We start from the raw sequence: 16,103 nt of genomic DNA on the forward strand, positions 1-16,103 counted from the left end.
AGCTCTCCACGTCCACTGCCGCTAGTGGACATGAGGTCCCGCCACAAGACCAACAGGCCACCAGCACCCCACCCCCTGCAGAAGGAGAACCACCCGATCCAGGCACAAGACAGAGAACATTGCCAAGACCCCCACCAGGAAATAAGACTCTCCTGATTGTCACCCTTCTGTCCCACTATGTCACCTTGACCACCTTGAACTGCCATTGCTCCACTTCCTATGCCCCCTTGGACAATGCACCTGTGATACAAAGAGACTGGACTCTACCATGGATATTCCTCCACCATCACCTCAGCCCTTTGCACATCCCCCTCCACTTATTAGCACTTAAATAAACACCCTTGAATCACAAAACAATCTGGAGTCAGTCTGTACTTTCACAAATGTGTTATTACAACCTCTTTGACAAATATCAATGTTAATGTTCATTTGCACATACTAAAGTATGACAGTTGTTGGACAGCAGTGAACATAGCAGAAGGCAAAATGTGGTACCCAGATCTGTGAAAAGGAAATCCAAAGTGAACTGTCAGGGTACATACACAGAGATAAAAAGGCAGACTTATACAATGTCCTACAGTTATCTGATATGAGAGGAGCAGTGCCAGTCTCTTACCTGTGTCTCACTGGAAGTACTGCATGATGATGTTGTTTCGGTTGTCAATATCTTCTTCTTCTGCCTCCTCTTCTTCACTGTCCACAGGCTCCACAGCTGCCACAAGACCAACATCAGGCACCTGGTGTCACAAAGCCAGGTTGTGCAACATACAGCATGACACGATTATCTGGCACACCTTCTTCGGTGAGGAGCAGAAGGAGCTACCTATTAAATGGAGGCACCGGAATCTGGCCTTCAGGAGGCCGAAAGTCCGCTCTATAATACTCCTAGTTCACCAATGTGCCTCATTGTAGTGTTCCTCTGCCCTTGTCCTGGCATTCCTCACTGGCGTCAGTAGCCATGACAGGTTGGGGTAACCAGAGTCACCTGCAAATGTAGAAGGATATCTGTTAGACATACACCAACCCTAATGGACTATCCCATACCCAGACACCTATTCATACTGTGTGAGGACCTTGGGTTCACCTTTTAGCCACACACAGTGCCTCTGGAGTTGGCCAATCACATGAGGGATGCTGCTATTCCTCAAAATGTAAGCGTCATACACAGAGCCAGGTTACTTGGCATTCCCATGAGAGATGTACTGGTCTGCCAAACACACCATCTGCACATTCACGGAATGGTAGCTTTTTCGATTTCTGTACACCTGTTCATTCATGCGGGGGTGTCAAATGCCACATGTGTACCATCAATGGTACCAATGATGTTGGGGATATGTCCCAGGGAATAGAAGTCACCTTTCACTGTGGGCAAATCCTCCACCTGGGGGAAAACGATGTAGCTGCGCATGTGTTTCAGCAGGGCAGACAACACTCTGGTTAACACGTTAGAGAACATTGGCTGTGACATCCCTGATGCCATGGCCACTGTTGTTTAAAAGGAACCACTGGCCAGGAAATGGAGCACTGACAGGACCTGCACTAGAGGGGGATACCTGTGGGATGGCGGATAGCTGACATCAGGTCAGGCTCCAATTGGGCACACAGTTCTTGGATTGTGACACAATCAAGTCTGCAGGTGATAAAGATGTGTCTGTCTTCCATTGTCGACAGGTCCACCAGGGGTCTATACACCAGAGGATGACGCCATCTCATCATCTGCCCCAGCGGATGTGCCCTATGGAGGAGAATGGTGAGCAGAGGGTCATGTACCACATAGGTTGCACAAGGGTGTTTTGCACTAATGTGATTTAATCGGTGTGTGGTGCTGTCTGTCCGTATTCCTGCCCAAATGTCCTGTGACGCAGTTAGGTGCCCTGCCATGTGCCCCCCTGAAATGGCGGCGACCTGACCTCTAAGGAGGGGCAAGGGGAAATGAGGCAACTGCGCTGGCATTGTGGAGCATCGCGGTGGGCGGTCGAAGACCACCGTGCAATTCAGCATTGGTTATCATTGGGCCCCATGGGTTCCAGGAGCCAATGACGATGTACGCCGGTGGTGACGGTATGCACCGCCGTGGACGTGACCGCCATTTGCTATCTGTTCACTCACTTGATACCTGACCTTCAGCAGGAGAGGACCTGCACTGCAAGTGCTGCTGTGACCTCAGTCTGGAAGCGACAATGGCTACAGTGTCTGGGGAAAGGGCCCCTGCCTTCACCGCGGAGGAGTTGGACAAACTGGTGGATGGGGTCCTCCCCCAGTACACGCTACTCTACGTCCTCCAGAAAAACAGGTGAATACACTGTGAGCATGATGGATGGGACATGAATGTATGGAGTGGTCTGTATGGAAGATACATGTTGTGGGGGGGCTGTGGCCTGCATGTGAGGATGATCAGTGTATGTGTTTCAGGGCATGGATGGGAACTGGTGGCCAATGAGTAAGAAGAACCAGACGGGGGAGTAAGTTCCATTCTTACTTTACCTTTCCTCTAGGTCAGCGCCTACCAGAAGAAGGGTATTTGGCGTGCCATCGCCAAGGAAGTGCGGACCCGGGGGGGTCTATCATAGACGGAGCACCCACTACCGCAAGAGATGGGAGGACCTGCGCCGCTGGAGCAAGAAGATGGTGGAGGCCCAGCTGGGGATTGCCTCCCAACGTGGGTGTTGTGCCTGTCGTACCATGACCCCCCTAATGTTCCAGATCCTGGCAGTGGCATATCCGGAGTTGGATGGGCGCTTGAGGGCATCACAGCAGTCACAAGGGGGTGAGCACAGTCTCATTCAGCTGACTCTGCGCCCTTTACGAGGTGTCTGGGTGGGGGATGTGGGCTGTGGGTTCAACTAGGCCAGGGTGAACGTGGTAGGGTAGGTCCCTTGTTAGGCAGGCTCTGTGCCACTCCAACCCCAATAGTGGTAGTGGTCATCTATAATTATTCAGGCTCCTGTGGGTTCCAGGTGTGCAGCAAATGGGATTAGGCATAGTCCCCCATGGGCAGGTGATTTTCCTAAGAACTGTTAGTGCATGGGCCAGTGCATAGGGCTCCTCCCTATGTGTTGTGTTCGCCAACTCTCGTGGTGTTGCTGGCATTGACCATGTGTCTCCTCTGTCTTTCCCCCATTTTTGTTTTGTCACCCTGTCCTTGTGTGCATTAGCATCGTCTGGCAGAGGAGCAGTGGCACCGGAGCAGGAGGGAACTGCAACCCACATGGCCGAGGAGGGTGAATGTACAGAGTCTGAAGGCACCAGTGGGACGGAAGGCGAGGGGAGCTCCATGACGGGGACAGGAGGGGACACCAGCGACAGCGACTCCTCCTCTGATGGTATCTCCCTTCAGGTGTTCAGGTGGCGGGCAAATCTGTGCCCACCACAACAACAGGTACAGCCACCACCCCCCTTACCAGCACCCCCCTCCCAGCAGCCCCTAAGCATGTTTCCCGTGCCCACTTACCCAGGAGGGTGGGCATCTCCTTCGCCCCAGGCACCTCAGGGCCTGCCCCAGTCAGCCCTGCTGCCCTCAGTGAGGAGGCTATTGACCTCCTGAGATCCCTCACTGTTGGGCAGTCAACCAATTTTGAATGCCATTCAGGGTGTAGAGAGGCATTTGCAGCAGCAAACAAATGCATACCTGGAGGGCCCCCTTTTTGGCGTGGCGGCCCAACAGAGAGCATTTCAGGCTCTGGCCTCAGCACTGATGGCAGCCATTGTCCCTGTGTCCAGCCTCCCCCTCCAACCTCCACTACCCAGACCCAATCCCCTCTACCTCAGCCTATCCCAAGCACACCATCATACCAGCATGCACACACATCAACACACAAAGGTGGCTCAGGCAAACATAAGCACCACCATCCCCATGCAGACACACTGCCTCCACTGTGTCCCCCTCCTCCACGTCCTCCACCTCCCTCCCAGTCTCATCTCCACTCACACCTGCATGCACTACCTCCTCAGCCACTACCTCCATCACCAGCAAGCCCATCACCACACAGTGCTCACGTGCAATCACCACCCCCACTACCATTCACACATCGACTGTGTTCTCTCCCAGTTTGTCTGTGAGCCCTCCTCCCAAAGTACACAAACGCTGGCACACACCCGCTCAACAGCCATCCACCTCACAACAGCTTCCAACCCATGCAACTTCACCCAAACTCTGCAGACGTACACCTCCTACAACCACTACCTCTTCCTCCACTCCCAAACCCCCTCCATCTTCCGGTCCCAGTGTGTCTAAGAAACTTTTCCTGGCTAGCATTGGCCTCTTCCCTACACCTCCCCCCCATCCTTCCCCTAGGGCCAGGTTGTCTAGAGCCCTGACCAGCACCTCAGCCACCAAATCCTCATCCAGTGTGGTCCCTGCAAGTCCGGCAACATCGAAGGGGGCACCCATCAGGGAAACCAAGGACCACCCTATTCCGCCACCTGCCAAGGAAAAGAAGGGGCCAGCATTCAGAAGAGAAAAGCTGCACCAACCACCCAGCAAGGCCTCATCCAGAACCAAAGAGGACAGTGCCAAGGTCCCAGCAGCGACTTCCAAGGTGGGGAAGGGACACAAGAGCAATAGGAAGTCAGCTCAGGGCACGGACCCTCCGGGTGAGGGACTGGTGTCACCCCTTTCGCAAGACAGCCAAGCAACCTGTACCGCTGTGGGCATTGCCGCAATGACCGCCACCTGCACCGCCACCTGCACCGCCACCTGCATGGCAGCTGTCTCAACTACAGTCACCAGCATCATCCCCAGTGGGCAGCCTTCCGAGGCTGCAGGAGATGGCCTGATGTCTCCCTCCACAAGTGCAGACACCTGCACCACTGGCAGCATCTCCGCCGCAGACACCGCCGCAGCCAGGGCCACCTGCCCCACGACGTGCCCAGCCAGTGCCACTACAGCGGACATCAGCAGCCTCCCCAGTTGGCAGGCGTCCGAGGCTGCAGGAGACGTCCTGGACCCTGCACACACTACATGAGGCACCACCACCAGCACTCAATCAATCAATCAATCAAAGAAATGTGTAGAGCGTGCTACTCACCCGTGAAGGTCTCAAGGTGCTGGGGTGGGGAACTGGGAGGGGGGGCGGGACAGGTAGGGTCACTGGTCAAACAGCCAAGTCTTGGGGTTCTTTCTGACGATCAGTAGGTCTTTGGTTTTGCGAAGGTCGGTTGGGAGGGAGTTCCAGGTTTTGGGGGCGAGGTAGGAGAAAGACCTGACTCCTGTGGTGGTGTGCTGGATACGGGGGACTGTGGCTAGGACGAGGTCGGCTGATCGGAGGTTGCATGTGGGAAAGTGGGAAAGTTTACTCTTTCATTGAGGTAGGTTGGGCCGGTGTTGTGGACGGATTTGTGTGCGTGGATGAGGATCTTGAATGTGATTCTCTTGTCTATGGGGAGCCAGTGTAGGGATTTGAGGTGTGGTGAGATTCGTTCGTGCCGGGGGAGGCCAAGGACAAAGCGCGCAGCTGTGTTCTGGATTCTTTGGAGTTTGCGTTTGAGTTTGAGTGTGGTGGCGGCGTAGAGGGCGTTGCCGTAGTCCAGTCTGATGCTGATGAGTGCGTGGGTGACTGTCTTTCTGGTCTCTGGGGGGATCTATTTGGAGGATTTTTTTAGGGTGCGGAGTGTGTGGAAGCAGGAGGATGTTAGAGCATTGATTTGCTGTGTCATGGAGAGGGCGGGGTCGAGGATGATACCTAGGTTGCGTGCGTGGGTTGCGGGGGTGGGTGCGGAGCCCAGGGCGGTGAGCCACCAGGAGGCGTCCCGTGTGGTTTTGTTGGGGCCGAAGATGATGACTTCGGTTTTGTTTGAGTTGAGCTTGAGATGTTTAGTGGTCATCCAGGTGGCGGTGTCTAGGAGAGCGGCGTGTAGGTTGGTTTTGGAGGTGGTGGGGTTGCGGGTGAGGGAGAGGATGAGTTGGGTGTCATCTGCATATGAGAGGATGTTGATTCTGTGTGCTCGGAGAATGTTGGCTAGGGGGACCATGTAGATGTTGAAGAGTGTGGGGCTGAGAGAGGTCCCTTGGGGGACTCTGCAGGTGATCTAGGTAGTGTTGGAGTGGAAGGGCGGGAGGCGGACTCTCTGGGTTCAGTCGGTGAGGAAGGAGGAGAGCCAGTCTAAGGCTTTGTGGCGGATTCCTATGTTGTGGAGGCGTGTGTGGAGTGTGTGGTGGCAGACGGTGTCAAAAGCTGCGGAGAGGTCTAGGAGGATGAGTGCGACGGTCTCGCCTTTGTCGACTTTGGTCCTGATGTCGTCAGTGCATGCGATGAGGGCGGTTTCTGTAATGTGGTTCTTGCGGAACCCAGATTGTGAAGGGTCAAGGGTGTTGGTTGCTTCGAGGAAATGGGATAGGCGAGTGTTGACTAATTTCTCTGCAACCTTGGCGGGGAACAGGAGGAGGGAGATGGGGCGGTAGTTGGAGAGGATCTCCGGGTCGGCTTGTTTTTTTTTAGGAGAGCGGTAATTTCCGCGTACTTCCAGGGGTCTGGGTAGGTGGCGGAGTTGAAAGAGGAGTTAATTATGTTGTAGAGTATGGGGGCGATTGTAGGGCTAGCTTTGTTGTAGATGCGGTGTGGACAGGGGTCGGAGGGGGAGCCGGAGTGGATGGAGTTCATGTTTTTATCGGTTTCTTCATGTGTGGTAGGGGTCCATGTGGATAGTGTGGTGGGGGGATCTTGGGGGGGGTTGAGTTGGGTGGGAGAGGGGTATGTGTGGTGGGTGGGTGTGATATGAAGCTGTTGTGGATGTCCAGGATTTTGTGGAGGAAGTGGTTGGAAAGGGCGTCACATAGGGGCTGTGTGTGTGGGGTCTATGTTGCTGGCTTTGGGTTTGGCAAGTTCGTTGATGATGGTGAAGAATTCTTTGCTGTTTTGGGAGTTGTTGTCAAGGCGTGTCTTGTAGTGATCTCTTTTGTCGGTGCGTATGAGTTGGTGATGGGTGCGAATGTTGTTTTTGAGTGTGGAGAAGTTGGTTGAGGAGGGTTCTAGTCTCCATATTTTCTCCGCTTGGCAGCATTTGCGCTTGGAGTCTTGGAGTTCAGGGGTGAACCATGGGGCGTTCTTGATGTTGCGGGTGGTGATGTGTTTTCTGAGGGGTGCTAGTGTGTCTGCACAGGTAGTGATCCATTTGGAGAGGTTGTGTGCTCCTGCGTTGGGGTCGTTGGTGGGGGGGGGTTGTGGGCCAGTTGGGAGTTTAGTCGTTCTGTGGGGATCTTGTCCCACATGCGGTAGGGTGTGGTGTGTTGATGGTAGTGTGTGGGGGGTTTGGTGAAGGAGAAGTAGACACAGCAGTGGTCTGTCCAGAAGAGTTCGGTGGTGTGGGTGTAGGCTATGTGTTGGCTTGAGGTGAAGATTGCATCCAGCGTGTGTCCTGCAGAGTGGGTGGGTGCGGTGACCAGTTGTTTGAGTCCGAGGTTGTTGAGGTTGTCTATGAGGGAGGTAGTGTTGTGGTCTTGTGGGTTTTCTAAGTGAAAGTTGAAGTCACTGAGGATGATGTAGTCTGTGGAGGAGAGGGCGTACGGGCTGATGCTGTCTGCGATGGTGTCGCAGAAGGCGGGCGTGGTCCGGGTGGTCTGTAGATTAGTGTACCTCTGAGGGTGGAGTTGTTGATGTGGACGAGGAAGTGCATGTGTTCAGGGTTGCCGATAGTGTCTTGGGAGCTGGTGGTGATTTTGATGGTGTCTCTGTGTAGGATGGCGATGCCTCCGCCTGGCTTGTTTAGGCGGTCTTTGCGTTGGAGTTTGTACCCACTTGAGAGACTGTGGCTTTGCACTCCCTAGGACCAAGCAATGGGCAAACCACCCACTTGAGAGACTGGAGAGACTGTGGCTTTGCACTCCCTAGGACCAAGCAGTGGGCAACCCACCGACTTGAGAGACTGTGGCTTTGCACTCCCCAGGACCAAGCAGTGGGCATGGAGCCCCGTCGAGGAGCAGTGGCGTCATCCCATCATCCGGCTGAGGTGCCCCCTCTCCCCTTTCCCCTGAGGTGCCTGTGCTTTTTTCGACCTGATTCCCCTGCAGTGTCCTCTCCATTTTGAGGCAGGTGTCATGGGTGGGCTTCGCCCATGCTTTTCCGGACCACTGGTCCATGGACATTTAATGGGACAGTGTACAGACTTGTGTACTTGCTGTAAATATTTGTATATACTAATGATTTAAAGTTGTCTTGGGCTACCTGATTGTTCAATGATTACACTTCTTAAACTCATTACATTTGGTCCTTGCGTTCTTCCAGGGGTTGACGGGGTGTATCGGTGATGTTATTGGATGTGTGTGTGTATGTTGTTGTGGGTGGGGGTGGGGGTGTTGCATGTGTGTGTCACTCTCTTTTTCCTCCCCCCCTCCCCTGTGTACTAGGTGCAGTACTCATCGTTGTCGTCACCACTGTCTTTGATGTTCCTGGTAGATGAGGAGGTAAACCAACATGGGCAGGACCTGTAACTCGGGTTCCATGACGTCCTGGTTCCTCGTTGGGTGTCGAGAGGTGAGTGGTTTCCCTTCTGTGTACTGTTTCTGCTGTGCTTTTGATGGCATTGGTACTGCCCCAGAAAAGCTGGCGGATTGGTGCCTTGTAATAGTGTGGGCGGTACATTGTCTTCCGCCTGTCTGTTGGCGGTGACTGCCGCAGTGTTTGTTTCTACCGCCGAGATGGTCGGAGTGTTATGGTGGCTGTCTGTGTTGGCGGTTTCCGCCATGGTCATGATTCCATTTTCTTTACCGCCGGCCTGTTGGCGGTATTACCACCGCTTTATCACCGACCGCCAGGGTTGTAATGAGGGCCTAAGTCTTTTGTCCAGGATTAGGGGCTGGCGGTGAGCTCCACTCCGCTCCCCTGGTGGAGCTAACAGCGTTTGTGGCACTCTGGGCTCCACTTGGAGTGCGGAGTTTGACCAAAAACTCTGCTAACCTTGCCAGTGGAGCAGAGCTCACCTCATGCACACTGCAGCCTAGTTATGGGCCACACAGCGCAAGTGCAGACAATCTGCTCTTGCGCTGTGTGGCCCATAACTTGGCTGCAGTGCGCAGTCTCTGCCACACTGCGATGGAGCTGCTCCTGGGTGTCATTTGCATAGAGCTGATAAAGGATCCTGGTCTCTTTTAACAGTGCCCCTCACATTTGTTTTAGTGTGTTAGGACGTGTGATGGTTCACAGTATCAAAGTCTGCGGAAAGGTCAATAAGGATCAGGAGGCATGCGCTACTCGAGTCTAGAACTCGAAGGGCATTGTTGATAACCTGTAGCAGTGCTGTTTTGGTGCTGCAGCCTTGACTGAAGTTCAATTGAAATTTGTCTAGAAGATTGTTGTTCAAGATTGTTGGGTGAGTTGCTCCACAACACATCTTTCAGTGATTTTGGCGAGGAAAGGTAGTTCAGCGATAGGGCGGAAGCTGTTAAGGTCATTCACATCAGCAGAGGTTTTTTTAGTAGTGTGGTCACGTGGCTAGCTTTGAGGGCATATGGAAATGATCCTTGACTGAGAAAAAGGTTAAGCAGATTTGTCCAGGAGGGGAGCATGTGGGTGTAGAGGTCTATCTAACTTGGCTGGAAGGGCCTTCCACAATGATTGTGTGATCGTCCCATCACGAAGGGTTAAGTCGGACCTCTCTGTTAGTCCAACAAGTGGAGGAAATCACACTTATCCCACTGGAATTTGGAGAGCTCCTGAAGGCTCTCCTTACCACTAGGGCTTCAAGTGAAAGCTGCAGAGACGAGGAATTAAGAGGGAGAGCACATCATTTCGGGACAACTGCCATGTTGTTCCTGCCATGGTCACTGGTAGTTCAACAAGCAAGAGAGCTGCAATTATCCTGCGGGAAACATCAGCCACCTTACTGCATCTGCAGGGTTGCAGGTGTGTGTCTAGGCGTGAGGCATTGGGGAATATTGTGCCGAAGTCAGAGCTCTTCATGGAGCACCGAACATCTTGCTTGGGGCTTAGTGTATTTGTTCCACCAACTTTTTTATTCCCCCCCTTTCTCTCTCCCACTATTTTTCTTTGTCTCGCCCTGTCTTTATCTCTTAGTAACTCTGTTTCTTTGCCTTTCTGTTTTCCACTGTTGTTTGGTCTTTCTATTTCTATTTCTCTTTTTGTTGTTTTCTGTCTTGCTCTCGCACCCTGTCTCTCTCTGACTTGATCTCTACCTTTCTTTTCCTTTTCCTGTCACTCTCTGACTCTCCCTCACCCTCATCTCTCTTGTCTTTCTCTTCCTTTCCCTACGTCCTTCTCCCTGCTCTGTCTTTCTATGTCTTTTTTTCTTTCTTTGTATTTCTTTCCATATCTCATCTGTCTCTACTGTATGTCACTGGCTTCTGTCTCTCTCTCTCTCTCTCTCTCTCTCTCTCTCTCTCTCTGTCTGTCTCTCTCTCTCTCTCATCTACATCTCTCTATTCCTCCTTCTTTCTGTCTCTTTCAACCTTTCTGTCTCTATACGTTTCTTTCTTTTCCTTTCCCTGTCTCTGTCTATCTTGCACTGTCTCTTTCTCTCTCCTTTTCTCGCTTTCTCTCTGTCTAAATAGATCTGTGCCTGTCTTTCCCTCTCTGTTTCCATGCCTCTCTCCCCATCTCTTTCTCTCTCCATTCACTCTCTGTCTCTGCCTTTCTTTCTTTCTTTCTTTCTTTCTCTCGTTCTTTCTTTCTTTCTTCCTTTCTTTCTTTCTTTCTTTCTTTCTTTCTTTCTTTCTTTCTTTTGCTCTCTTTTTCCCACCACTGCTCTGTTTCCATGTACTGAGACATTCCCATTGACTTGGATGAGCTATAACTGTGTGACCATGGACAAATGTGTTGATACAGAGTGGCCCAAGTGTATTTCATGTGGAGTTCGGCAATATATTTGGTATGTTTTTAAATGTGCGGAATACATTGCCCAAAAAGAGCAAATGGTTTAAGCTTATCTATTTCTGAATGCATTTTGTACTGTTGTCATGAGCTGCAAATTGAACGTTGTATTTCAAAGAAGTGAAAACAGAAGCTGAGTAGCAGGCACAATGCATGCGGCCGTCAACCTTGAAATAAACTGTCAAATCCTTAATTTATTAAAGGAGGCTGCAGCCTTGGTTAAATATGTGAATTAATTAAGGATAAGGAGCCATGAAGGTCAATCTACTTTTTTAGATGCATGATGAACCTGCAGACAGTCGTCACGAGAACACGAATAAAATTCAGAACTGGGTCAAATGCATTCAATCTGCACATAAAACTACAGCACCGTATTTTTAGAGGCATCTCTGAAAGATTCACTTGCCTTTAGCCGCCGACTTCCTGACACCGTGTGAAAATATGTTATTAATACAGCGCCTTTGGTGGCAAACAATAGTATTTAGATGGTGTAAGTAAAAGCAGGATAAACGTCTGTGGTTAGATGGTCTTTGATATATGCTCTGAATAGTCCTTAGAGAACAATGTATAGCAAGTGGAGAGGATTCATTGGAGGTCAGAGGGCATTTGGTCTAATTTTCTGCAAAACTTTTCTGATTACTGAGTATTTCTGCTTTTAGGGTATTATTTAGGTCCTTGTATTGGAGGTTTAAATACTACATGTTATGTTTTTTGCGTCCCCTTTTCTTCTTATTCTGCGTCTGAATGACTGCTTTTAAACTTCCTATTACTTTTTTTTTTTGCTGATGTGTTAGGTAAAACCTAGATTTAGGATTTTGATCTTGCAAAATTAATTATTTGATAGCAAGGAAATCAGGTTATATTCTCCTTGTATTATTTTTAGGTTTTAAATATAAAAAAAGTGAAAACAATGTAATACCAACATTGACCAATCCAATCGGTCTCACTTTGCTAATGCTTGTTAAACTGCAACATATATGGCCACCCTCCCCTAGTCGTTATTGGTTTTGCTGATGCTTGTTCAAATGTGGTGAAGAATTAGCAATGTCAATAACATCCAGAAGTCATCTTGGATTGGCGTTTTCTAAACCTTATTCTTATTCGATTCCATGATGGCCACTTCACAACATGTTAGGCACCTTGGAATGAAATACCAATAAAGTACCATTTAACATGTCTGCACAACACTGTTGCCTTTGTCACTGCTTGGACTGCAGTTGGCCAAGTATTGGCACAAACTGAAAATGCAACAGCCCCCACTGTTGGTTCGTCTTATCATTTTGTGGTAGCCCTCGCTGTCCTAGCATTTTACATTTTTTAATTACTCAGTCAGAATACAAAATACATTGAAATACGTTTTGAATTGTGATACAGGTTCAAATATCGCATAGTTTAGCAACCAACAAAAGTAGGGGTGGTTGACGTGAGAAAAGCAGCCAATCCTGTATTAATCAATGAGAATCAAAATGAACTAATTTCTATAACTCCAAAATAGCTTTAGGTGTACATATCAATCCTAAGAACAAACATAGGCCCTCATTACAATCCTGGCGGACGCTGTTAAAGTGGCGGTAACACTGCCAACAGGCCAGCGGTAAAAAATGGAATCATGACCACGGCGGAAACCGCCAAAACATACAGACACTTTAACACTCTGTCCTCCACGGCGGTAGCAACAAACACGCAGCAGTAACCGCCAACAGCCAGGCGGAAGACAATGTACTGCCCACTCCATTACGACCCGCCCATCCACAAGCTTTTCCGGGGCGGTACCAACGCCATCAAAAGCACTGTGGAAACTGTACTCTGAAGGGAAACGACTCACCTCTCGACACTCAAGGAAGAACCAGGACGCCATGGAGCCCGAGCTGCCGGTGTTCCCCATGCTGGTGTATCTTCTCATACACCAGGAGCATGAACACCGGTGACGACGACCACGGTGAGTACTGCACCTAGCACACAAGGGAGGGGGGAGGAAAAAGGGAGTGACACGCAACACGCAACCCCCCCACCCCCACCCTCACTCGCAACACTATACACACAAACACATGCAACAACATTACATATACACCCCATAACCCTCAGGAATAACGCAAGGACAAAAGGAATGGAGTCAAATGAGTGTAATATTAGTAATACTTAGAAATACGTTCATAAAGAAAAAACAGTATGTACAATATATACAATATATAGAAAAGGCGGGACAATGCCCTCTCAAAAATTGTCCGTGGCCCACTGGGCCAAAACACATAGGCCAAGCCCACACTTGACTCCTGCCTCAATACGGAGAGAACACTGTAGGGGCATCAGGTCGAAAACACACAGGCACCTCAGGGGGATGGGGAATGGGGGGGCACCTCAGCCAGAAGATGGTACAATGCCACTGCTCCAGGAGGGGGCTCCATGTCCACTGCTTGGTCCTGGGGAGTGCAAGGCCACAGTCTCTCAAGTGGGTGGTTTGCCTACTGCTTGGTCCTGGGGAGTGCAAGGCCACAGTCTCTCAAGTGGGTGGTTTGCCCACTGCTTGGTCCTGGGGAGTGCAAGGCCACAGTCTCTCAACTTGATGACTTCTTCCACTGGTTCTGGAGGGGGGCCTTGTGCCCAGTGTGCTTCATCCTGGCAAGGATGCGGTGAGTGGATGGCTTCTTCCACTGGTTCTGGAGGGGGCCATGTGCCCAATGTGCTTCATCCTTGCATGAAGGGGCTGAGTGGATGCCTTCTTCCACTGGTTCCGGAGGGGGCCATGTGCCCAGTGTGCTTCATCCTGGCAAGGGGGGCTGACTGGATGCCTTCTTCCACTGGTTCTGAAGGGGGCCTTGTGCCCAGTGTGCTTCATCCTGGCAAGGAGGGGCTGAGTGGATGCCTTCTTCCACTGGTTCTGGAGGGGGCATTGCGCCCTGTGATGCAGATGTTTTGGAGTGCAAGGTCACAGTCTCTCACCTGGGTGTCACAACGACAGCTTTTGCAGGGGCCAGGACGCACTGCTGCCCATGTAGTCACCACTACACACTGCTCTTTGGCGGTGACGGCTGCTCAGTGAATCGCAGTTGTGCTGCAGGTGGAGGTGCTGGCAGTGGTGGTGGTAGCCTCCAGGCCTTCACCTGCAGCTTCGGATTGCTGCCCACTGGGGCTGCTGCTGCTGGCAGTGGTGCTGCTTGCGGCGGTGTAGGTGGCGGTGCAGGCTGCGGTGCAGATGGCGGTGCTGGCCGCGGTGCAGGTGGCAGTGCTGGCCGTGGTGCAGGTGGCGATACTGGCGGTTGTGGTGGTAGCCTCCAGGCCTTCACCTGCAGCCTCGGACATCTGCCCTCTGGGGCTGCTGCTGCTGGCAGTGGTGCTGCTTGCGGCTGTGCAGGTGGCAGTGCTGGCGCGGTACAGGTGGCGGTGCTGGCCGCAGTGTAGGTGGCGGTGCTGGCCGTGGTGCAGGTGGCGATACTGGTGGTTGAGGTGGTAGCCTCCAGGCCTTCACCTGCAGCCTCAGACGGCTGAAGTGGCATGGCTCTGTTCTGTGCCCCTTCCTGCCCTTGGCAAATGGTGGTGCCTTCTTGCTTCTGCCACCTGGAGTCTTTGACTTTGCCTTGCTGGCTGGTTGTGCCGCCTTCCCCGTGCTGGATGCTGTCCCCTTCTTGCCCTTGACAGGTGGCGGACCCTTCTTGGCCTTGGCAGGTATTGGTGGCACACTGGCTAGGCTGACGGGTGCCTCCCTGGAGCCTCTCACAGCTGCAGAAACCACGGCGGCCGTAGACTGGTTTGCTGAGGTGCTGGGCTGCGTTCTGGCCACCCTGGCCGAGGTGAAGGACAGAGGGGGAGTGGTAGGGAACAGGTCAATGTTGGTGAGGAAAGGTTCTTAGGGACACTGGGGCGGGAAGAGGGTGAAAGTTTGAAGTGGAAGAAGAGGGAGTGGTAGTAGGAGGTGTCAGTCTGCTGTGTTTGGGTGCAGGTGCATGAGCTGGATGCTGTTGTGAGGTGGATGGCTGTTGGGTGGGTGTGTGCTTGCGTTTGTGTACTTTGGGAGTAGGGGGTCACAGACCAGTGGGAGAAGACACAGGGGATGTGTGCATGGATGTGGGGGTGGTGACTGCCAGTGAGGGGCGTGTAGTGATAGGCGTGCTGGTGATGGAGGTAGTGGATGAGGATGTAGAGCATGCAGGTGTGAGTAGAAACGCTACTGTGAGGCGGGTGGACAAGGAGGAGGAGGGGGACACAGTGGAGGCACTGGATGTTGGTGTGTCTGCATGTGGCTGGTGCTTGTGTGAGTGCCTGTGAGATGAAGCGTGGTGCTTGTGTTTGCCTGAGCCACTTCTGTGTGTTGATTTGGGTGATTGCTGGTCTGAAGGTGTGCTTGGGATAGGTTGGGGTTGAGGGGATTGGGACTGGGACTGGGTAGAGGAAGTTGGAGGGGGGAGGCTGGAGACAGGATAAATGGCCTCCATCAGTGCGGAGGACAGAGCCTGGAATGCTCCCTGTTGGGCAGCCATGCCAGAGTGAATGCCCCCCAGGTATGCATTTGTTTGTTGCAAATTCCCTCCGACACCCTGGATGGCATTCAGTATGGTTGACTGCCCAACAGTGAGGGATCTCAGGAGGTCAATAGCCTACTCACTGAAGGCAACAGGACTGACTGGGGCAGGGGCTGAGGTGCCTGGGGCAAAATGGATGCCCACCCTCCTGGGTGAGGGGGCACGGGAAACATGCTGAGAGGCTGCTGGGAGGGCGGTGCTGGTACGCTGGCTGGCGGCTGTACCTGTTGTTAGGGTGGGCACAGAGGTGTCCGCCACCGCCAGGGAGCTTCCATCGGAAAGGGAGTCGCTGTCAGTAGTGTCCCCTCCTGTCTCCCTCGTAGTGCTCCCTTCACCCTCCATCCCACTGGTGCCCTCACCGTTGGTGGATTCGGCCTCCAGGCCCATGTGGGATGCAGCTCCCTCTGTCACCGGTGCCTCTGCTCCTCCGCCAGATGATGCTAATGCACAAAAGGACAGGGCAACAAATCAGGAAGGGGGGGGGGAGACAGAGGATTCACTTGGTCAATGCCAGCAACTACTGTTGGCATACACAACACACAGGGATTAGCCCTATGCCCTAGGCCATGCACTACCATTTACAAAGCTAGTCATCAGGCCATGGGGTACATTGCCTAACGCCACTAGCTGAACACTTGAAACCCACAGGACCCTGCCCAGTAGTAGATGCCCACTAACACTATTGGGGCTGGAGTGCGTCAGAGCCTGCCCAACACAGGACCCACCCTGCAATGTTCGCCCTGGCCTAGGGGGACCCACAGCCCAC

This window comes from Pleurodeles waltl, chromosome 6 (assembly GCF_031143425.1).
Source record: "Pleurodeles waltl isolate 20211129_DDA chromosome 6, aPleWal1.hap1.20221129, whole genome shotgun sequence".
NCBI lineage: Eukaryota > Metazoa > Chordata > Amphibia > Caudata > Salamandridae > Pleurodeles > Pleurodeles waltl.